Below are 24,637 nucleotides of genomic sequence, written 5' to 3' on the forward strand. Positions count from 1 at the left end.
ACAAAAAGCCAAAATTATCCCCTGCGGCGTAGAAGCTACACTGTTACAGAAGCAAAAAACTTTAGGGAAAAAAATCATCAACTGATCCAATGTAAAACTAAATGGCAAAATGTCCATGATATATTACGTTCCCGTCCCCTCCAAAAAAGACAGTTGTAGACCAACATGTGCAGTGACTCTATTTAGTTAAATAAAACAAAAACAAAAACTTCACTACACTACCCTTCTTTCTCTCTGTAATTTATACATAGAAAAATTTCTGAGAAAAAAATGTGTGATTGTTAATGCTGATTAACACTAGAGAGTCAGTGAAGCGGAGACTTTTAACTTTTCATGATAGAAAAAATAAATAGGTTAATAAACCCCTACGTACCCATTACTCAGCTTCACCAATTATCTATTCATGTCCAATTTTGTTTCATCTATATCTCCCCTGAACTTCCTTCTCCTGCATTATTTTGGAGCAAATCCCAGATATCATAATATTTTATCTGTAAATATTTTGCTATGTATTGCTAATGGACAAAGACTCTTTTTTTAAAAACATAAAGACCATACCATTATTATGCCTAAAAAAAATCAATAATATCACCTTAATACTTCAAATATCCAGTGCTTAAATTTCCCATAAATTAAGTTTTGGGTTTGGTTTTTTTTTTAGCAGTTTGTTTGAATCAGGATTCAAATAAGGTCTACATATAGTGATTGACTGGTAAGTCTTTTAAGGTCTTTTACGTCTCCCATTCTATAGGGGTCCGCCTATCTTATTATTTTCTTGTAATTTACTTGTTACTTTAAAATTTTTATATATCTATTAATTTTATTTTATTTTATTTTTGACTATCAGCAAATTGGTTTTTGAAAAAATTTTTATTGGCGTATAATTGATTTACAACATTGTGTTAGTTTCAGGTGTACAGCAAAGTGAATCAGTTATACATATACATATATCCACTCCTTTTTAGATTCTTTTCCCATATAGGCCATTACAGAATATTGAGTAGAGTTCCCTGTGCTGTACAGTAGGTCCTTACTAGTTATCTATTTTATATATAGTAGTGTGTTACATCTATTCATTTTAAATTGACCACATATATGTATTTTTTTTACATGTCAAGAGGAGGAGAAAATTAAATGGCTGGCAGCACTGAGTTCCTTCACTGCTCAAAAAATAAACAAGTAGTGGTAAAAGCTGCAGTTACATTAAATGATATTTCTCTGTCTCCCATAAAACAACTAGATAAGAGTGGGCCAATATATAAAAACTGTTTAAAAAGTAAATTTAAAAACCAGTGAGTTCTCAGTAGTATAATATTACCAGTAGTGCAAGGTATCATCAGAGATCTATTCGAAGCAACAGATTAGCTTAGCTGTGGGTCTTGGTTCAGCCCTATTAAGAATGTCTACTTTCTTAGATAAATAACTTCCAGACAATGTGGATGCTATGATTAAATGTTAGTAGACCTTTTTTGTTATTTTTTTTATTACAAACGTAACCCATGCTAACTATAAACACTTTAGCAAATACAGTTAAATAATTGATAAAATGAAACCTATAACCCCACCACCCAAAAATAACCACCATATTGATCACGAAGGAATCTTTTGGTTCTAAGTCAAAGAAGACCTAAATCAAACTGGCTTAAATATAAAGGGAAGTAATACATTTGGAAAGTCCAGAGGTAGTTTTGGCTCCAGGCAAAGTTTAATCTAGCAGCTAGGTGATGTCACCAGAGACCCAATTTTCTCTGTTTCTCCACTGTCATTCTTAGTGTCAGCTCATTTTGAAACTAGTCTTATCATAGTTGCATGATAGCTACCACTTACAGCTCCCAGGACCTCAAATTTCTTGCTCAAGTCGAACAAGAAGAAGAGTACTCCTTTACCCCAGCCTTCTCAGTGACAATCCAGAAATGCACGCTGATCAGTCTAGATCAGGTCATGTGATTTTGCCCTCACAGTGGCAAGGGGGATATAATATACAAACTAGCTTAGCCTAACACACACACTCTACCGCCTAATCAAGGTACAGTCAGCTTCCCCAGAAACTCATAGATTCCCTAAATGGCAATGGGGGCTAGATAGAAAGAAGAAATCATGTTGGGGGGCAACCAATAGATGTCCACTGCCATCACTATTTAGATTTGCTGTGCTATGACTCTGTTTTTTTTTTTTTTAATTTCTAGTTCCTAACCATTTTTTTTTTTCTAAACATCTTTATTGAAGTATAATTGCTTAACAATGGTGTGTTAGCTTCTGCTTTATAACAAAGTGAATCAGTTATACATATACATATGTTCCCATATCTCTTCCCTCTTGCATCTCCCTCCCTCCCGCCCTCCCCATCCCACCCCTCTAGGTGGTGTGACTCTGTTTTTAAATGTAGAAGATGCTGCCGATGCTGAGATTAATTTCCAATATGTAGAAGTTTAGGGAAGAGAAGGTTTTCAATAGATAAAACACAGGATGATGCCTCACATTTGTTAGGTACTAAAATCATTTGTTGAATTGAAATAGCTTAAAAAGGCTTAAAGACAGAATACCCAATGATGCTTCCCAAAGTATGAGACCAAGAAAAGCAAACTTACAGGCTCTCCATGGCATTAAAAAACATAGTCCTGGGCTTCCCTGGTGGCACAGTGGTTGAGAATCCGCCTGCCAATGCAGGGGACACGGGTTCGAGCCCTGGTCTGGGAAGATCCCACATGCCGCGGAGCAACTAAGCCCGTGAGCCACAACTACTGAGCCTGCGCGTCTGGAGCCCGTGCTCCGCAACAAGAGAGGCCACGATGGTGAGAGGCCCGCGCACCGCGATGAAGAGTGGCCCCCACTTGCCGCAACTAGAGAAAGCCCTCGCACAGAAACGAAGACCCAACACAGCCAAAAATAAATTAATTAATTAAAAAAACCCAAAAAACAAAAAACAAAACAAAACAAAAAAACATAGTCCTGGGACTTCCCTGGTGGCGCAGTGGTTGACTCCGCGCTCCCAATGCAGGGGGCCCAGGTTCAATCCCTGGTCAGGGAACTAGATCCCACATGCATGCCACAACTAAGAAGCTCACCTGCCACAACTAAGGAGCCCATGTGCCTCAACTAAGGAGCCAGCAAGCTGCAACTAAGACCCAGCGCAACCAAATTAAACAAAAAAAAAACATAGTCCTTATTTACATAAATGTTTGAATCTCTTGGTTGGTTATGCAAACAAGTATCCCTCAGTTGTCCAAATATTTGTCATGGTTTCCTTTCCTTAGAATAGAAATCAAAGAACCATAACAATTCAAGTTTCTCATACTTGGGGAGAGGGGCAATAACCCTTTAAAAAATAACATCCTACGATGCACCACATACCTTAATCAAATGAAAGTTGGGTTAGGCCTGCTAAATTAAGAGTGGGGGACTTGAAGCCCACGTACTGCACCCCCCCGACTTCATACTAGTAACTCTTCTACCATGTCAGCTCAAATACATCTAAGTGACAGGGAGTTCACCATCTCACAAAACATACTCTTATTCTAATTTCGATTCCTGATGCCGAAACAGTTTCTTACTACTGGACAAAAGTCTGATTCCCTGGAATGTCTACTCCATGGGCCAAAACACCCTTTCACAAGCTGACATTTCAAGTACCTTGAGACGGCTCTCATCCCGCTCAGCCATCCTGCCTTCTTCAGGCTCAACATCCTCAGGTCTTTAACTACTGCTCACTGGACACGGTCTCTGTTCTTTTCATCATCCTGCTCACCTCCTACTGTGTGTTCTGCTGCAGCTTTGAGAATATGTCCTTGACCCAGGGAAGTGTGCCAATTGCTCAGCGTCTTCGGAATTTATTTCTCAACTGACTTTTAATAACACATGCATGTTCTATCTCCGTCAGGCAACCCTGTTCCTACCTTTCGATGTTCACATCTCAGCAGCATGACAAATGCTCATCAAAACTCAGCTCTTGACCCTTTGCTCTTCTCTCTGGACTTGAAGTATCTTCTCCCCTCCATCCACTGTGTTCTTCCCAAACTGCTAATTCACGGCAAATGTTTGTGCCTGTGATCTGCTCCCGCTGACAGCGGTGCCTGGGCATAGGCTGCCTGTCTTGACACTGCCACCCTTCCCAGCTCACTCCAAAGGCCTGGAAAAGACTGTCTGCTCTCATCTGAGTCCTCCTGAAAGGGAATCAACATTCCACATGTGCCTTGATCAGCTCAGAGTTCAGGGGGCCTGTGCTTTCCCTGCTGCATGCAGTGCTTTTCAGGATGGATGATATTAGTCAATGTACTTGTGGGTTTGATTTTTAGCAGCTTCCCTTCTCTGTCACATCATCTCAAGATTACACTTGACTGTCACGGTCCACTGGCCACAGCCCCACCCAGTTGTCTCTAGCGGGGTGGCCACCTCCAGATTAAGTGAGGCTCTGAGTCAATGACAACCAGGATTGATGATACAGTAAGACAATGGCTGTCAAAGCTGGCTGCACATTAGAATTATCTGGAGAGCTTTAAAAACTCCAGAAATTCTGGTTCAATCGATCTGAGTATCTTTTAAAAATCAGTATTTTTTAAAAAGCTCCCATGATTCTAATGTACAGACAGGATTCAAAGTCACTGCAATAGGAAATCCCTCTTAATAGGTAAATATGTTCTGGAATTTGTCTGCAGCTCCCCTATCTGTAAATAGAGCCCAAGGTGCCTGACAGGACTTCTACAAAACAATTCAGGAACTGCACTGAGCATTTAATAAACCACATTCAATTCTCCCAACAATTCTGGGAAGCAGATTTTATTACCATTCCCATTGAACAGACGTAAAATCCAAGCCTCAGAAATGTCAAGTAACCTGTCCCAAGCACCCATAGGAAGAAAGGTGGGCAGGGGACAGAGAATATTTCTGCAGGTTCCAAAGATGTGCCCTTAACCCTGGTATACTTTCCCCAGTGCAGCCCCATCCCTTGGCCTTATTGAAATGTTTCACTTCTTCCTGGAGCCCTGAGAGTTGGGCTCCCCTTGGTTCTCCAAGGGAGCTGGAGTCCGATCCTGAACCTCCACCTAATTCCTACCAGCCCTTCTCGTCTATTGCTTCTGATACCGTTTTCTTCATCTTAAAGGAACTCTGTCCATTATAGCTTGGATACTTCAAAATCCAGTCATAGGTCATTCCCTTGGATACAATTCCCTCGGCCATTGACCTCCCCTGTCCACCCCGCCCCAATCCAACTTATCACTCTCTCCCAGACCCTGCCCATAGTCAGTCCTGGGTGACTCCAAGTTGTCTGCATGCTATGCCAATGACAGCATCAATTAAGTCCCTCTGGGTTTTTTTTCTTTTTCACATGAACTGCCATGAAGCTGTTCTTTCATCTTGCATGTTTATGATTATTCCTTTAAACCTAAATATAGGACTAATTGTTGCTGTTTAATTTAAAAAATATTTTTAGTTTTATTAGTTTGGGCCCATTATTCCAGCACTTCCATATAATTCTGAAACTAAATTACCATTTATCATAACGAAGTCTCCTTTTGATTTCTTTATATCATCTGTAAGTTTCTTGACCATGGGCTCTATGTTTTTTCCCAAGTTCCTAATAAAAATGGTTCTTTGCTATTACCCTTCCTTTTGTGTGGCCTAAAACCAACAGAATCAACATTCTCTAGCAAAAATCACTCACTGGGCTATCTCCAGCTAATTGTACAATCTTATTTTCAAAAATTCGACATGGGATTTTGTGAGTGCTTTGTTGAAATTAAGATTCAGTAACTATATATTATTCTCTGAGTCAAGTTACCATAATGAATGTTCTTAGTAAAACCCTTATTGGCTCCTAGAGATCTCTATTTTTTTCTAATTACTGTCATCTATCTGAGAATCTATTCTAAACTTGTCAGGGATTAAGAGGAATGTCAAAGACCATTTGTGAAAAATGGAACAGGATTTTCCCATTTTTTGGCAATGTTCCTGTTCTCCACAACTTCTCAAAATTTACTAATAGTTGCCCTAAGGTCAGCTCCCTTACATCTGGGATGTAATCGGACTGGGCTTTCTTACCATCTCTCCACCTATCCAGGGTTTCAGTGTCCTTTTAACTCATTTATCTTTTATTTAATTAAAAATTTTATTGAGATAATTGTAGATTCACATTCAGTTGTAAGAAATGATACAGAGAGATCCCTGTACACTTTGCCCAGTTTCCCCCAATGGTTTTTCCAAAATTGTAGTATAATATCACAACCAGGATACTGACATTGATAAATCACCCTATCTTCCTCAGTTTTACTTGTACTCATGTGTGTGTGTGTGTGTGTGTGTGTGTGTGTGTGTGTGAACTTCTGTACAACATCATTACCTGTGTAGAATCATGTATCCAGTCAAGATACAGAATGAACAGTTCTAACACCACAAGGGTCCCTCGTGTTGCCTATCCATTAATCTTTTAAACATGCTTGCTCTGCTCTTTTTGGTTTTTAGATCAATTGCCATAAAGGAAATAAGGGATGCAAAATAAGAGTTGAGAAGTGCCTTCACTGGGCTATTTGTTAACATTACTGCTTCTTCCTCCTTTTGAGCATGGTTTCTTAAAACTGCATAAACTTGCTTTTTTAATACTACTACTCTGCCTTCCTAGATTAAAAAAAAATGCTTTTAAGTCCTTAGGTGTTCTTTATCTGATGTTCATTTTTATAATTTCTTTGGAATGAAGCATGATAAATGGATGGAGAGGCTTTTTCCCCCCTACTTTGTAGTGGAAGGGAAGATGGCTTCCAATTATAAGCATTTATGAGACAGCTTTCATTTGAGTAGTAAACTGTAACCAGTAACTGTAGATAATCTTAACATATTACAGTATCATTTTCCCCAGTAATCTCTTTGAGGAATAGGACCACATCCTACACTCCTTTTGTGTTTACAGTGGCTGCTATCCTTGACTCTCCAACACCCATACATCCCAGATGATTAGTCAAAGCCAAGGGTCGGCCGTTTTCCTGTAAAGGGCAGACAGTAAATATTTTAGCCTTTGCCAGAAGATCTCTGTTGCAACTATTCAATTCTTCTGCTGTACTGTGAAACAACAACAAGCATTTTGTAAATGACTGGGCATGGCTTATGCCAATTACATTTCAGTTATAAAAAAAACAGGTGGGGAGCAGCAGTTTGCCAACCCCTGGCCTGAGCCAATTATGGTAACTCCATTTCCTCAACCAGTGACGCTTACAAATGGACATGGGACCCAATCCTGGTGCATGCGATGTGAGGAAAGTTTGCTGAGGGGCTTCTAGGAAAGACTGTTTCACAGTTAAGACACTCAAGGAAGAGACAACCCTCCTATTTCCTTTGGATATTAGCAGATCTGGATGTGATGCCTGGAATCACTGCAGCCATCTTGCTCCTGACCTAAAGATGAAGCCATCAAAAATAGGAGGGCAGAGCCATGATAATCACAGAGGACAGCAGAAACTTGACATACTGTGCCCGGAGGCTGCCCTACTTCTTCTTATTTAAGACAACAAATTTCCTTACTGCTTAAGTCAATGCGTTGGCCAAAAAGCATCCTAATTACTATACCCCCTTCAGTGCTTAGCAAAGTACTTCACAGAGGAAAGACGTTCAGTGAACATTTTGTTGATCTGGCTCACAAACTGAACCATAAGCTTATGCAAATCAGAATTCTTTCCATTGTAAATAACAACCTAGCTCCTTTTAAAATACAAGTTCACTTTTCTCTGAAAAATAAATAACAGTAACACCAAGAGGAAATAATAGTAAACCTCATATTATTTAAGATGAATAGAAAACCAAAATATTTGACAGTTTTTCATTTTTCTCAAAATAAATGTGTTTCAAGATTATCCATTCCGTGCAGTTTTCCTCCTGTTACTTTAAGCCTTTCTCTCCCTGGCTGGCCCTTGGAAGGCAAGCTGCATGCAAATGTCTGTACACTCATCAGTCTTATTAGGCATGGTTCCAACTGGCCACCCCACATGAACACAATTAAAAGTTAAACATCAATTAAAATTCACGAAATCCATTTAGCTCTCTGAAAAAGCACTAAATAACCGTCCACATTTGGGGCCCAAATTAATCTAAATTGTTTTCCATCACTCTTTAGTTATCAAACATACTGGGCCTCATTTTAGACTCTGTTAATTGCTCATTCAGCTTTCACTGAGTAGGTGATGAAAAATGAGCCCAGGATAAAAAATAAAGACGTGGAATGAAATGCCACACTGGGTCAAGTTCAGTCAGTCAGGTAGTCTGTTAGTGACGGCGGCACTGGAGAAATTCTGCAAGAGGGCAAGCCCTATCCAGGGGTGAGGGGACACGCAGACGATTTCTCCTCTGAGACTTCTGCTGATTTATTCATCTGCTTATTCGACATAGACTTGGATGTCTAATTGGCATCTCAAGTTTTGACATGTCCAAAACAGAATGCATAATTTCCCCCAAGTCTATTTTTGGTCCTGTCTTCCCCATTTCAATAAATGGCACCCAACTGCATAAGCCCAAATTCAGCATCACCCTTGATTTCCTTTTTTCTGTACCTCTACAACCATGCCATCTGCGATTCTCGCTGACTCTGTAACCAAAATCTGTTCGGTCCTCTCTATCCCACGCCACCACCTTAATCTGGGCCTCTGTCACGTCTCTTTTGAGATTACTGACACTGCCTCCTAAATGGTCTCCCTGATGCCCTTTCTGCCTCCCCAAAACCCATCCTTTTAAAAACAAAATATAATCCCATCACTCCCCTGCTTAAAACCCTTCAACAGCTTCCAACTGCATTTTATTTATTTATTTAAAGATTTTTTGATGTGGACCATTTTTAAAGTCTTTAGCGAATTTGTTACAATATTGCTTCTTTTTTTATGTTGTGGTTTTATTGGTCCTGAGGCATAGTGGGATCTTAGCTCCCCGACCAGGGATCGAACCCACAACCCCTGTGTTGGAAGGTGAAGTCTTAACCACTGGACCACCAGGGAAGTCCCCCAACCACATTTTAGAATTAGAAACCTATACGAGTTTCCTATTGCAGCTGTAACAAATTACCATAATTTGGTGACTTACAATTGTATGCTCTTACAGTTCTGGAAATCAGAAGTGTAAAATCAAGGTGTCAACAGGGCTGTGTTCCTTCTGGAGGTGTCAGAGGAGAGTCTGTTTCCTTGCCTTTTTTAGCTTCTAGAGCTTCCTATATTCCTCGGCTTGTGGCACCTCCCTCACCTTCTCTGATCCTCCTGCCTCCCCTCTTATAAGGACCTTTGTGATGACATTGGGCCCACCTAGGTCACCCAGGATGATCGCCCCATCACAAGATCTTTAACTTAATCACATCTACAAAGTTTCTTTTACCACGTAAGGTGACATATTTACAGGTTCGGGGACTAGGACATGGATAATTTAGGAGGGCCCTTATTCAGCCTATCATAAAAACAAAAATCAAAACACAACACAAAAAACGGAATACCTCCCATTTCACATTTATTATCTCATTTAATCTTCACAGGAATCTGGTGTGTGTGTGCATGTGTATATGTGTGGGTATGATTTACACTATTTTACTGTATTAAAAAATCACAGCCAATGCTTCTGATATTGTTGAAATATATTCATGCAGCTTGGATGTATTTCATATTTTAAATATGATCCCAGATTTTTAAATTAGGTTACTAAAATAAGTACCAATTAAATGTGGGTAAAAAGCAAACAGCGGGATCTGCGGCGGCGGTAGCAGCACGGGGGAGGCACACGATCCAAGGTCCTTTTACTCTCAGAGGATGTGCAGATCCTGGCAGAAGTGGAAGGACTCAGCACAAACCACTGGCTGATCGGGACAGACAAGTGTGTGGAGAGGATCAACGAGACGGTGAACAGGGCCAAACGGAAAGCAGGGGTGGATCTCTGGTCCCTCTACGGAGCCTGGGCCTATCCCTCCTGAGCGGTGGGGATCAGGAGGACCCTGTGAGGATCCTGATGGAGGAGCTGAGGGACCGATTTCCCTACCTGAGTGAAAGCTACTTCATCACCACCGACGCCGCCGGCTCCGTCGCCACTGTTGCGCCGGATGGTGGCATCGTGCTCATCTCTGGGAAAAGCTCCAACTGCAGGCTCATCAACCCCGATGGGTCTGAGAGCGGCCGCGGTGGCTGGGGCCACGTGATGGGAGATGAGGGCTCAGCCTACTGGATTGCACGCCAAGCAGTGAAAATAGTGTTTGACTCCATCGACAACCCAGAGGCGGCTCCTCATGACACCGGCTATGTCCAACAGGCCATGTTCAACTATTTCCAGGTGCCAGATCGGCTAGGAATCCTCACCCACCTGTACAGGGACTTTGATAAATGCAGGTTTGCTGGGTTTTGCGGGAAAGTTGCAGAAGGTGCTCAGCAGGGAGATCTCCTTTCCCGTTATATCTTCAGGAAGGCTGGGGAGATGCTGGGCACACATGTTGTGGCAGTGCTGCCTGAGACTGACCCGGTCTTGTTTCAACGGGAGACTGGCCTCCCCATCCCGTGTGTGGGCTCTGTGTGGAAGAGCTGGGAGCTGCTGACGGAAGGTTTCCTTTTGGCGCTGACCCAGGAGAGAGAGATCCAGGCTCAGAACTCCTTCTCCAGCTTCACCCTGTTGAAGCTGCGGCACTCCTCCGCCCTGGGCGGGGTCAGCCTAGGGGCCAGCCACGTGGGGCGCCTCCTCCCCATGGACTAAAGCCCAGTGGACATTGGGTGTTGGAGCTTTTTCTCCTTTTCCTTGTTTTTTTTGAAAAAGAAACACCTATAGAAGAAAATAAACGCACTCTACCCACTCCCCCCCACCAAAACAAAAATAAATAAATAAATAAAATGTAGGTCTCTTGCCATGTAACAGGGCTGGTTTCATCTCCATTTTACAGCTGTGTAAACTGAGGCTCATAGAGACACAGTTGTAGAGAACAAATATATGGATACCAAGGGGGAAGGGGGAGGGTGGGAGGAACTGGGAGATTGGGATTGACATATACACACTACTATGTATGAAATAGATAACCAATGAGAACCTACTGTATAGCACAGGGAACTCTACTCAATGCTCTGTGGTGACCTGAATGGGAAGGAAATCCAAAAACGAGGGGATATATGTATACGTATAGTTGATTCACTTTGCTGTAAAGTAGAAACTAACACAATATTGTAAAGCAACTATACTCCAATAAAAATTTAAAAAAAAAGAAACCGAGGCTCAGAAGACTTACGTAAAGTGACAGAATCTCAATCAGAAACTGGGACTTTCTAAGTCTGAGTGTTTCCCTTTATCCCACATTCCTCCCTCATTCTACTTTGGGAAACAACATAAATTCCTGAGAAGTTAAATAAAAATACAAGATTTAATGTTTAAAAAAAACCCCAGAATACCTCCTTACCATGGTTTACCAGCCCAGTGTAACCCAGCCTTGACCACCTCTCTCAGCCTTGTCTCTCACTTACATTCTCCTACTCAGGCCTCCTGTCTGCTCCTTCAATGTGCCAGGCTTTCTCTCACCCTAGAGTCTTCACTCTTGCTGTTGCCTCCACCTGGGGCATTCTTTCCCCCAGAAGTTCACACAGCTGGTTCATTCTTGAGAGCTCAGTTGTGATTTTCTCACTTATCACCATCTGAGATCACCTCCTTGACTTATATTCTCCCTGTCAATAAGTCAACTCCAAGGGGAGATCCTGTTTTGCTCACTGTACCACCCGGAACAGTGACTGACACATGTAGCAACTTAATATTTGTTGAAGGAATGAACTCTATGACTTCAAAATGTCGGTGATTTCCCCATAACACGACTTCATAACCCATTCTGGTTTTATAATCCATAGGTTTATAGAAATGCTTTTTAAACCCATCCACATTTTCATCCTAGATCAGCTGGTGGGATAAGACTAAATAAGATGAAATGTAATAAAAACAACTGTGAAGCCTACAAAATATTGGGGGGTGGGGGAAATGGAAGGTGGAGTGAGGGGATAGGGCTGAAAAAAAATACGAGTAACAAAATATTTAAAGTAGACTTGGAGGGAGTAATTATAAATGACTCAACTCAATATGACTTGTCGGAGGGATGCAGCTACCGAAAACATGACCTTCTGTGCAATGGAGGTTTTCAAGCAAAAAGGGGAAAACTACTTCTTGGACATACTTTATTAACAAAAATAGCTAGCATTTCTCAAAATGAACATTTGAGAAATTGTTCTGTAAAGGATAATAAAGCTTTATCTGTTACACATGTGGCATGATTTTTCCCCATTATCATTTGTCTTTTACTCTATATGACGTTTTTCTATACAGCTTTTAAATCACGTATTCAAATCTCTCAGTATTTTCCCCTAAAGTTTAGTAATTTAGAAGTACTGACTCTGAAATCATACTTATTTGGTTTGAATTCTGGCACCACCACTTGTTCGACCTTGGGAAAATTACTTAACCTCTCTGTGCCTCAATTTTATCATCTAGAAAATGGGAAGAATAAATAGTAAATACAAAAAAAAATGGCTAGCATTTACCAAGGGTATAATATGAACTAGGCACTGTAGTGAAAGCTTTACATGAAATATCTCATTTAATCTTCAAAATACTGTTATGGAAGAGGCATTGTCAACACTTCTCATTTCATAGACAAGAGAAATATAGTTCAAAGGAGTCAGGTAACTTGCCCAAATTTACAGAATTAGTATGTGTTAGAGTCAGGATTCATGAGTCCAAAGCCTGGTTTTTAAACTTAATTCACTACTGCACCAGCTTTTATTGATTATCCTGGACACAGCGAAGGATTGGTAAGAAAGCACTACCTGCTCTTAAGAAGCTGTGGGATTCAGCGATCTCAGCAGCTGGGCCTGTGCAGCCTGCTGAAGCTTATGACCCATAAACCGGAAGATGAAGCCCTTAATTTGTAACTGTAGAATATTCATGTGTTCGTTAGCTCCCCAAACACCACTAATTACTAATTACTAATACACTAATTACACCAGTAATTCAGGCTTCACATTTCAAAAATCATCTGACTCTTCCTTCTCCTTCATCTTCATCTCTAATGATTCATAAAGTCCAGCTATCAATTCTTCTAATTTTTCTTTCTATAATTATTGTATTGCAAAAGAAAAACACCTACTCATGGTAAGACAGTCGAATGCTATAAAAAGATAGATAATAAAAAGTAAGTCTCCCTCCCATTCTAGACCCCAAGTGCCCTTTTCTGGAGACAACTGTTACTGATAAAACCCACACAAATGGGAAAAGGAATGACAGGATCAGATGCGGGTCACTCTGGATATAGTGCAGGGAGGATTAGGGCGGGTGAGGCTAAACACCAAGAGATGAGCATGGAGGCTACTGCAATGGTTCTGGTGGCTAATGATGAGATCATGAAATAGGACCATGGCAACCTGAAGAATCTGTGAGATACATGGGGGATGGGTCATTTAGAGATAGCAGTGCTTGGATTTGGGGATGAAAGAGAGTGAAGAGTCTGGGATGACTCCTGCATGCCTGGCTTGATATTGGTGTTGTTTCCCTGAGATCAGAATATGAAGAACCAGTTCACAAGTTCAGCCAAGGATGCATGCATGGCATCTGGGAGATAGAGGAGACAGACAGAAATGAGGGTCTAGAGCTCAAGAGAGAAGTCAGGCTGCAGCCAAAGGGGGCTGTTGGTGCCAGGCACAGGATGAGAGCGCTGAGGGAGCCGCCTGAGCTGGGTGAGAGCGTCACTATCTTGAGGGACAGGCAGAGGAAGCACCACCTCCGGTGCCGTGACCGTCGCATGGACAACACAGGGCTCTCCAGAAACCTATTTTTACCTGGAGACATATTTTGGCACTTGGTTATATTCAGTTCTGTTGTGTGCCTCTATCATTTCATATATGTATGTCCTGCTGTCCTGTAACATTTGCCATCCGTTCGAAGGTAGAGACTTGGCAGGTTTCACGCATAAGGGATGCAGCTTTTCTTTTGGTCATTTTAGTCACATTTTCTTAAATTAGGACATGTAGCCACTTGCAGTCAGACTGCGTCTGAACAATATAACAACGGGGGTGGGGGGGGCTTGAAATGTGCATGCTCTGCTCACTTTGCTGCCTTGTGTTTCCGCCGCAGCCAAGAGAAGAACTACCTCAGTCCAACCTAGGCTGAGAATAAGCACATGAATGGGGCAGAATCGCCCCGGCTGACCCACAGACACGTGAGGGAGCAACAAATGCTTACTGTCTATTACCTGGCACTGAGATTTTGTGGTTGTTATGCAACAGTTGTTCCTTTTCTTTGTATACGATGAAGTGTTTAGATCTTAAATACATCTTCAATTGGTTTTGACAAAGGTATTCACCTGTGTAATTCACACCCCTGGCAAGACACAGAACACTGCCATAACCCCAGAAAGCGACCTGTGGGTCCTTCTGAGTCAATCCCCACCTCACGCCCAAAAGCAAACACTGATTTACTCTATCATCATCGCTTAGTTTTAAGACTTCTATCATTGCGACCTAGTTTTGTGGTACGTTGATAAGGACCAGGGATCAGCCAAATCCAGCCCATGGCCCATTTTTGTATGACCCATGAGCTAAGAATGGTTTTTACATTTTTAAACAGTTCAAAAAATATCAAAAGAGGAATAATACTTTGTGACATGTGAAAATTTTATGAACTTCAAATTTCAGTGCCTATGATTAAGTTTTACTGGCACGCAGCCAGCTCCGTTTATTTACATATCTATGGCTGCTTCTGCACTACAGCTGCAGAGTTGAGTAGCTGAGACTTGGGAACATATGCCCCCAAAGCCTGAAGTATTTACTACCGGGCCCATCACAGAAAAAGTCTGCCCATCCCTAGGGAACTTGCCTCTCTCTCCATCACACATGTGGATCCAAGTGCTGAAGCCAGAGTTGAAAACCAGGTGTTCTGAGTGCTGTTTTAATTGCGTTCATTCAAATCACACATACGAATCATACATGTTCATGAAAAGTCTAAATACTGTCAAAATACACAGTGTGGAAAGTGAGAGCCTCTCATAAGCCCAGCTCTCAGGGAGAACACTCTAAGATTTCAAAGAAAACTAAAGCTAAGTTACAACTAATGTGTAATCGTCATTGTCCTGTATCATTTTCATATGAGGGTTGACATCACTAAGATCTGTTGTTACTGAAACAGAAGCAGCAAAGCAGTAAATAGGAACAGGCCAAAATCAGATGGAAGAGGCAAGGTGAGTGCCAACATCTCACCTGTGAACTACAAGGGGAGACAGGAAAGAGTGAGATCCCCAGAGTCACACTGCATTAAATGCCCAATTCCAGCCAGGCTAGACTCACAAGTCCATGGGCACATCAGGCATCCACGGAAAAAAGCAGCGGTCCCAAAGCGGGACCTGAGCCACCACACACTGTGCTGGCTGGAGTTTGCCAGATTACAGTTGTGCATGGCTGCCTTAGAAACAGCGTGGATCTTATCCTAGAATGCAAAGTATGCTCCTTCTTAGCTCATAAAGTGCAATACTATTCTTCTGCTGGGAACATTGGTAGCACTTACATTATGCTTTCAGGAATTACACCATCTGGAGATACCCTTGAAATATATGGCTTTGGTCAATAACTCCAACTCTAGAAGCCCATCTCTTCAAGTTTTGCCCAACTACCTCAGCCTTCTTTAATGGAAATACTTCCCTTTTTCACTGAATGATTTCTTCTCTAATTAAGAACCATTTCGCTATTCTAGAAGGGATGGGGGATTGGGGGGAATGATAGATCTGAATATCTGCAGGGCTTTTGTTATGCTGAGTGGCAAACACAAGTAGGGATCAGAGTACAATTTTAGGGACAACAGTAGAAAAGCTGATGCCATCTTCTCATGCCATCCCTTTAAGTATATGCTGCACCACTATTAAAAATGATTACTTCAAAGGGTATCAATTTATTAGCCAGCTGTGGAGGTCCACATGTTTCTGTTTGTTTTCTGGGTGGGGGGGGTGGTTGATGAGTATCTCAGGAAACCTATGGATTCATTCCCCAGAAAAACACACATGTGCACCCCCCCACACACACACACACAAATTCATGGGGCTTTCAGGCTCTGAGTGCCTGGCTAGGGATCCCAAGTTTAAAAAACTCAACTATAGGAGATGAGTGTACCTTGAGGGGCTGTAGTAGAGACAGTCTAAAATGACAATGTTCTCACAGTCTGACTACCTGTGGAGTTTGCCCCAGATGCACTGGACTTCAGACCATGGTTTTTTGGGGATAAAATGACTAAGCAGGCTCCTAATTTGTAGCTTAGCTGGCCTTTGGGGGAAAAAAATGCAAGTATTTGATTTGAGAGTGAATAAATTGGTATTTTAATATTGTGTGTGCCTGCATGTGTAGGTGCATGTAGATGTGTGTGTTGTGTGTGTGTATGTGTGTGTGTGCGTTTACATCAGTCCGCCCCTGAGGACGGATCATCCATTCGCTCAGGTACCGTCCTCCCAGGTTGAGCAGCTGAGGTGAATTCAACCAGGTAAGAGCCAGCTGATGGGGCCCCAGGCAGCTTGCCCCTGGGGAGCTCTGTTAAACATTTCCCACCTACAACTGCCCCATCCGCATGGCCACCATCAAGTTGAGGACACCAGCCCATGTTGAGGCCTTTCCAGCAGCTGTGAACAGTTCCAGTGCCTTCTAATCACAGAGGACTGATCTGCTGCTTACCACGAAACCTCCTTAAACTACATCCCGCTGTGTGGCCTAAAGGGGATTACCAGCTGTCGTGGAGCTTTTATCTTTCCACCTACCCAGCAGCAGACAGGAGAGCTCAAAATGTGACAGAAATAAGAACTAAGAGTAAAGAAATTCCCAGAGGGGTGAGTCTGTCTCTCTCTGAGGCACTGAAAGCATCCTACACAAAAGTAAAACATGAATCTTGGGTTTCCTGAATTCTCCTCTGTCTTTTCTTGGCTGAAAGCATGAGACTGATAAGTCAGTGTCTGCCAACTGCTAGCTCTGGCCAGCAAAGAAAATCAGATGGGGAAAGGCAGGCGCCTGAGCATGGGCCTGCTAGCAGGCAAACACGCACACGCCAGGCATGGGGAGAAAGGAAAGAAAAGGCCACCACCACCCTTCCTGACTTTTCAGAGACAGGCCTACAATTGTTTCGGAGGGTAGTCCAGACAACACAGGAACTCCTGAGAGTTCAGCTAAGGAAAGAGCTCATGTACACTTCACGGGATCATCAGACCCGGCTCTATTTCTATGTTCATGTCCACACAGAGACCGGCCAAGGGTCCTGCTGTCCTATGGCAGCAAAGGCCAGGCTGCCACCAGCACTCTGGGTTATCTTCCTGGGTCTGACATCTATTCCAGGAACCCTTGGGACCAAGAGACTGATAGCAGAGGAAGAAAAAAAGAACGTTTTATAGTGCAAAGCCCCAAATCACCCCCAAATAACTTCTAAAAATGTGCATTGTTTAAAATCTTCCAGTGGATTCCCACTTCCCTAAGGATAAATTCTCAGTTCCCTATGTTGGCCTTTACGTAGGGAGGATCACGTACTTTAACGGTCCAAATAGGAGCACTTTCGAGAGTGAAAGACACTGCTATTCATAATAATGCTGGGACAACAGCCGTAAACCAGGACCTCTCCTCTGAGAGACCAGACTCTGGGCATAGTGTGATTTAGCTCTGGGACCCACCCTCTTCCTTCTCACCATCTGTCTGCAGGCTTTCTCCTCCAGTTTCCCGGAAGGAGCCGGTTTTCCCTCACCTCCTCACCCTTGACATGCACTTTCCTCTCCCCATTCCACATATTTGCAGCTTCCTCACCTGCCCCACTCCTACTCATCCTTCTTCAGCCTCAGTCTGGACATCACACGGGCAGGGAGGCCTCCTCTGACCCCTGAGACAAGGTTGGCTCCCTCTTACGGGCTCCCAGGGCACCCAGAACACCCCTGTGATGATAGCAGATCACATCTGCGATCTTTATTTAGTGTCTACGGCTGCCTTCTGGAACTAACATATTGTTTGGCCTCCGGGTTGGGGCAGCTTGGATCCTTGCACCAGGCCCGACACAAGGAGGTGCTGGATCATTCCAGTCTCACCTAGGGCACCCCTTTGAGATGCTTCCCTTAGCTCCCGCACCATCCCCAAGCCATGGAAGTTAAGGGCCATCCCGAGTGCTCCCGGGACCCCGGGCTGCCCCTGACACACGCCGCTGACATGACCCGCTCAGCACTCTGAGCCCCTTCGAGGCAGAGACCGTGGTCCATTCATCCAGGCGCAGTGTGGTTGATGAGGAGGAGGCTGGGAAACAACGAGAGGGCCCCGATCCCTTGTCTGAAACCTTGGGTCCAGATACGTTTCAGAATTCAGAATTTTTCATTTGAAGACGATAACATGATGCAATAGTGCCAGTGGAGCTGGGGCAGGGCAGCATCCTGTAATCGGCCACACTGATATTTCTGCAGCAAAATGTGTGAATATTCACACTAAGTGGCTAAATACAGCCTCAAAATATCCTCACATCCCTTCGGGTCAGGCTTTGAAAGTCACTGAGTTCAGAGCAGCTCAGAATTCTCTGCCAAAATTACGAAGAAATTTTGGTTGTCAAGAGCCTTTGGGTTTTTTTTAACTGTGGAAAAGAGACTATGGACTCATGACAGCTTCCATTTCACGAATACTCATCTTCCAGGCACTGTTCCAAGTTTATATACAATTATATATAATGTAATATATTCTCTATATATTGCATTAATATATGTTATAAATAGTATATATACGCTGTATCTATAAAATCTCATTTAATGCTCAAAACCATCCTATAACGTAAGTGTCATCACTTTATTTTTCAGATAAGGAAACTGAGGCACAGAGAGGACAAGGAACACGCAGAAGGTAAGCAGCAGATCACAAAACCAACACACGCTCCACAGCTGGTGCCCAGCGATCACTGAGTAAATGGATCAATGAAACTCGAGTGTGCATGTGTTACACATAGCAAGGTGAAGCAGGTAAGCAGCAAAACTGCTGACGTGGCCGCCTTGTCAGTTCTTGGGGTTATCTGCCTCAAACCTCTTTTCTAGGCATTGCTTCTACCTCAACTTAAATGTTTACTGAAAGTGCGTTACAAGTAGCCCAGGCCCCTGGACACAGATCCTGCCTGGTGCAGGGGCAGGCTCCTGGCTCAAATTAGGGCAATCGTGACAATTCCCTGAGACTTGGGAACTGGCATCACAAAGTCCTTCTCTTCTGGGCGCCTGCACAATAAAACACAAACGTGTTTCAGAGGAAAACAGGAAAAACCATAGAGAGCCTAAATATCCAAATCCAGCCTGACATATTTTAGTGTGTAGCCTACGATTTCTTTTTAAATAAAACATTGGCTGGCGCACAGGAACTAGCAGGCCAGTGGGGGCTGCCTCTGCTGATACTTAACTAACGACTGTCGAGTCATTTGGCAATTAAATCATTCAACCAAGGCTTACTGTGCACCTATTGTGGGCCAGGTACTCTGCTAAGCAGATGATAAACAAGACAGGTGTGGTGCACGCCCTCCCAGGTCACACGACTACAGTGCAAAGTCAAATAGCAACAGTGTGAGTGTCATGATCCAGAGAATATATGGGGAGCAGACAGAATACACAACAGTAGATTTAAACCAATTTGTAATTGGATATGAAGTGGAACAAAAATTAATTATACTATTTATGAGCTGTTCAAGTTTAATTCCAACAAATTTAGATTATAAAACTAAACGATTGTGAAGAATTACTGACGCAAGCAGTAGAGATATGTGCACCGAGTCATTCTAATGCTCCCGCGTCAAGCACGGACCATCCAGACTGACTGTTCTCATTAACAGAAGATTAACAGGATTTGCATATATATTGTGAATGTTTGATTAAATAGCTCAATAGTGGAAAAACTAATACAATTTGGGAGTATGGTTTCCAGAAAACACTTAGTCCAGCCAATATCTTTTGTCCATTTAGAGTCAGGGTTATCTCCAGTGTAAAACTGAATTCTGCAGAAAGCACTTTGCAAAAGTATTAGAACACTTCTGAATTTCAAGAGAAAAAAGAACAACACTAAAGCGTTCATGGCAAGGGTAAATATGATTGAGTAGCTGGGGCAACAGAAACACATTTGATGTAACATATGACAGACCCTGTTAGCTGTGAATGCACTTACTCTTACTCCTTTCTTTCTTGCAAACATAACCCCAATTTTGTTCAGTACTCTACCATGCCGTGCTAAATAGACTCTTTCCCGGCCGCCCTTGAAGTCACAGATGTCCATAGATCATGGTTCTGGTGAATAAAACCTAAGTAAAAGTCTGTTTCTGGTTCCTAATAAAAGGAGACAGTTGGCAAGAGGAACCCTTTTCTTACCCTTCTTCTCACCTAGATGTAGACATGATGCCGGAGCTGTAGCCACCACGCTGTCACCATGAGGATGAAAGCCAACATGCCAAGTGGCTCTGATGAGGAGTTGAACCAGCCTACCTCTAGACTTCATATTATGTGAGGAAAAAACACACTCTTATTTGTTTTAACCACTGTTCTTCGATATTTCTGTTCTTTGCAACCAAACATTACTAATAGAATAGAACAAGACAGAAGGTTGTACTTAAAAGTTTGAACCTTGGGCAACTGTAGCTACCAAGACCCAGAATTCTCTGTAATTAGGGACCCAGTGCAGATAGCAGGAAATAACCAGTCTGGTGTGGAGCAGCATAAAATACTGATCATCGTGGGACACCAAGTCAGGATGGTGGCAGAGGCTGTTGGTTGTTACTCAGTGTATGTCCCTGTCTTCTTTCTCACCAACGTGCCCTTTCCCAGCCCCAGGGCAAGTCCCATTTCAGTCACCTGGTTAAAGCTTAATAGGACCGGAAAGTTATTGATAGTTCAGGGGCTGTGCTCTGCCAACTGTGTAGACAGTTAAGCTTCTTCCAGCCTCCACCTTAGATACAAGAGATTTCGATATGGGGTGCAGACTTAACCTGGTTTACTTCAGGGCATGTCCAATTGCACTGTCAGGACGTCCAATTGCACTGTCAGGACCTCCAGGCCTTTTTCTTTTTCTTTTTGTTTTTTGGTAGAAGTAGGGTTCTAGGTGTCTGGTATATTTGATACAAGGTTATTACTATTTTTGGACTCAATGGCAGCTTTTTAAGTAGACACCACAGAGGTAGATACATTTCCCCTGAACCTAATGACCTCACCTTTCCCCCCTTTTGAATTTGAGAAGCAGTCTACGCTTTTTTACTCACTCTTGTGTTAATGCTTTGTTTGTAAATAATAAAACCTTATTTATTTATTTTTTCTTAAAAAGAAGGCATGGAGGGGCGTCTTGGAGAACAAGGCATACTCAGAAATTCTAAGGCTGGAGAGAACCAAGAGCTGAGGTTTCTTAGATGGGCAGGTAGGTGTGGGAGGGTTCTGTGTCTCACACACTGAGGTCTGACTTTTATTCCAATGGCATTGAGGAGCCACTGAAGGAGTTTAATCAAGGAACTGAAATAACCAGATTTTTTTATTTAGAAAGATCACATGGCTTGCACTACAGGGAAGCAAATTGCAAGGTGGCACAAGAGGCCAGTTACAAATTAGTAAGAAATGATGCAGGCCTGAATTAAGGCCATGGCAATGGACAAACTCGAGAGGCATTAAGGGCAAGCGTTTCATGCCCGATTAGATTTATTTGGTACAGGACAGGAAAGCAATAAGGCGGCTGGCAGATTTAACAGGGGGCAGTTGTTGATATCATTCACAGAGATAGAGAATGCGGGGGGGGGGGGTCAGGTGAATGGGGGTGCCTCAGGGGTGACAGGCAGATGGCACACGCAGTTTTGTGCACAGTGGGACATCTCTTGGAGATATACTGCTAGGCAGCAGAATACATGGGTCAGGCACTCAGATCTGAACAGTAACTAAATTTCAATGCAAACGGATAGCAATTGAAGTCATGGGACTTACTGAGCTTATCTAAAGAAAATGAGTAAAATGGGAAGATGCATCAGTGAAATCACAAAGAACACTAATAGCAGGGATGGATGAAAGCAGCAGCAACCACAAAGAAGGGAACGGCCAGCGGGGCTGAGAAAGAATCATGGAGGAGGTGGGGTGGGGAGCAGGATGGGAAGCCCGGGGAGGAAACTGGAAGGACTGAGTGGTCTGCAGGGTCCACCACTAGAGAGAGTAGAGCTCCCGCTGACGGCTCAGGGCTGCTCTTCCCCAGCATACATGGGCTTTGACCCACCCCAAGTGTGCGTGTGACCCTGCTCCCCTGCCACGGCTAACCGGTCAGGAGGTGATTGCTGACCCACGCACAGAAACCAGCCCTGGGAGCCTGGAGTGCCCCCCGCCCCTGCCATGTGGACCGGGAAGCAAGCAGGCTGAGGACGGGGCGGGGCAGCAACAGAGTGCCCTGGTCTGGGAAGACATCTCCTCGCGTTCTGATAAATGACTGTTATGTTAATGCTGGTTCCGGCTGGTTTCTCTTACTTGTAACTATAAAAATCCCAATCTATATCCAACCAGACAGGCAGAAATACAAAAGGCTATACTGCCTGACAGAATGAAATATGGGCTCAATGGAAATACAAGGGGTGGCTGTGGAGTTCAGGAGGAGGGGAGATTACTTTGGGCTGGGTTTAGGGAACGCTTCCAGAAGGGAGGTGGCATCTAGGCTGGCACGATAAGTATTAGGAGGATTTTCAGGGGAAAGAAGGGAAAGAGTGCACTCTAGCTGAAGGACCAGCACCAGCAAACACAGAGAAGCAGGAACTCAGCGGAGCGTTTGGGCAAACATCTGTGGTGGCCAAGCCTCTGCCGGTCTCCTGCCGGTTCACTCTGGCACTGGCACATGCTCCAGGACCCTACGAAGGCTCCCCGCCCTCCCTCCACAGCCGGGCCACCCCATCACAGCTCTTCCCGCGCTGTCTGTGAAGTGTGCTCCGTTCGCGGGTCTGTGTCCCTCACCAGACAGGAGGCACTCATCCATTTACCTCTGTGTGTCCTGGGCCTGGTGTGGAGCCTGGCACAACTGGGGGCTCAGTACAGACTTGGTAATGTCGAGCAACCTCTACTCATTTAGAGGAGGGGGGGCATGTAAGCCTGAGGAGGGAGGCTGGGGTCCCGTTCCCAGGACCTGCAGTAGCAGGGAGGCTGACACCCAAGGTTGGCTTGGATGACTCCCGAGTGCAGGAACATTAAAACAACTTAATTTCTTTCTTTTTTTTTTAGCTTGGTAAAATATACATAACATAAAAGTAACCATTTTAAGTGTCCAGTTCAGTGGCATTAAGTGCATTTATGCTGTTGTGCAAACATCACCACTATGGATCCCCAGAACTTTTCATCTTCGCAAACTGCAACTCTGTACCCATTAAACACTAACTCCCATTCCCGCCTCCCCCCACCTACCTGTACCCACCACACCACTTTCTGTCTCCATCAAGTTTATTATTCTAGGCACCTCGGGAAGTGGAATCCTACAGTAACAGACCTTTTGGAAACAACTTATGTTTAAATGTGCTTTAAACTGTAAACATTTACCAAGTGTTATCGCTTCCTCCTCATGAGGTGGGCAGGGCAAGGACCATGGCTCCAGTTTTGGAGGCTGGGGAAGCTAGGGCTCAGGAAAGTTAAATGATTTGCCCAAGCCTCGGCTTCAAGGGATCACAGTGCCCCATGCCCCACGAAGTGCCAGGCTCGGCTAACCCTCTCACACACTCCAGGGAGGCTGCTTCCAAATCTGGACTGCTGGAAGGCCATTATCCCAACCCACACCCCATACCAGCGGGCCTTCCTTTTCTGTGCCCGTAGGTGGGTGGTATGAGCACTTCACTAAGGATTAGCAATCAGAACAGGAAATAGCCAATGCAGTAGAGTGGAGACAAGGATTTAACCTTAGGCCAGGGTGTGTCTTTCTATGGTCGATGCTCCCTGCTCCCTGCTCAGGAGGGAGACAGCTCAGAGAGGTCAAAGCCATTGCCAGCGTGAATTATTCATCTGCACACTTTTTTGCAGTCCACCTGAGTAGGCAGCGCAGTAGAGTCAGGGCAGAAAGTGTTAAATGATTAATCCTCCTCCTGCCTGAGTCCCCGCCTCCTGGACCGGCTCTCTTACTACTGAACATCAGGAGAAAGGTCTTGCTTTCCATTCTCAGGTCAAAAGGTTTGCTCACTTTTGTTTTCTGCACAGTAATGGTCAACCCTAATGACCTATTTGCAAGCTGCCAAGAGATGAAAGGTTTCTTTAGGTTGGTTAGTTTGCTGGAATTAGAAATGGTTCAAGCTGTGCATTCATTATTTTCTAAATCAATGTAAAAAGCTCTTAGTGAACCTAAAGAAAATGAGTCTCATGCATTCTGTTCTCATCAATACCTACTAAAATAATTTATCAGGTGTTTGTGTGTGTGTGTGTGTACGCGCATACACAGGATCTAACCTTAAAAGCTGGAGACAATTGTTAAAACATACTCGTACTTTTTATCTGCCTCTAAATTTACCTGCAGGACAGAATCAAAAGCTAATTAGTTTGACCCCATGTGGCTCAGCTGTGCTTAAGACCTAAGGAAGATTATGTCTTAGAATTTAAGGATTTCCCTTTGGGCTGGTTTAAAGGTGGAAATCCTGTCTCACCTTAAGACTCTGTAAGTAAACTGGAGTGGCTGGGGGA

General features: G+C 43.5%; 1 protein-coding gene and 1 pseudogene across 2 annotated transcripts in view; one reads left to right on the forward strand and one right to left on the reverse strand.

Moving 5' to 3' along the window:
• Window positions 1-24,637, reverse strand: part of TMCC3 (transmembrane and coiled-coil domain family 3) — a 329,301-nt gene that overhangs the window by 176,913 nt on the left and 127,751 nt on the right. The window lies entirely within an intron of this gene.
• LOC137775844 (N-acetyl-D-glucosamine kinase pseudogene) lies at window positions 1,810-10,689 on the forward strand (annotated as a pseudogene).

The sequence above is a fragment of the Eschrichtius robustus genome, chromosome 13, assembly GCF_028021215.1.
Source record: "Eschrichtius robustus isolate mEscRob2 chromosome 13, mEscRob2.pri, whole genome shotgun sequence".
NCBI classification, from domain to species: Eukaryota; Metazoa; Chordata; class Mammalia; order Artiodactyla; family Eschrichtiidae; genus Eschrichtius; species Eschrichtius robustus.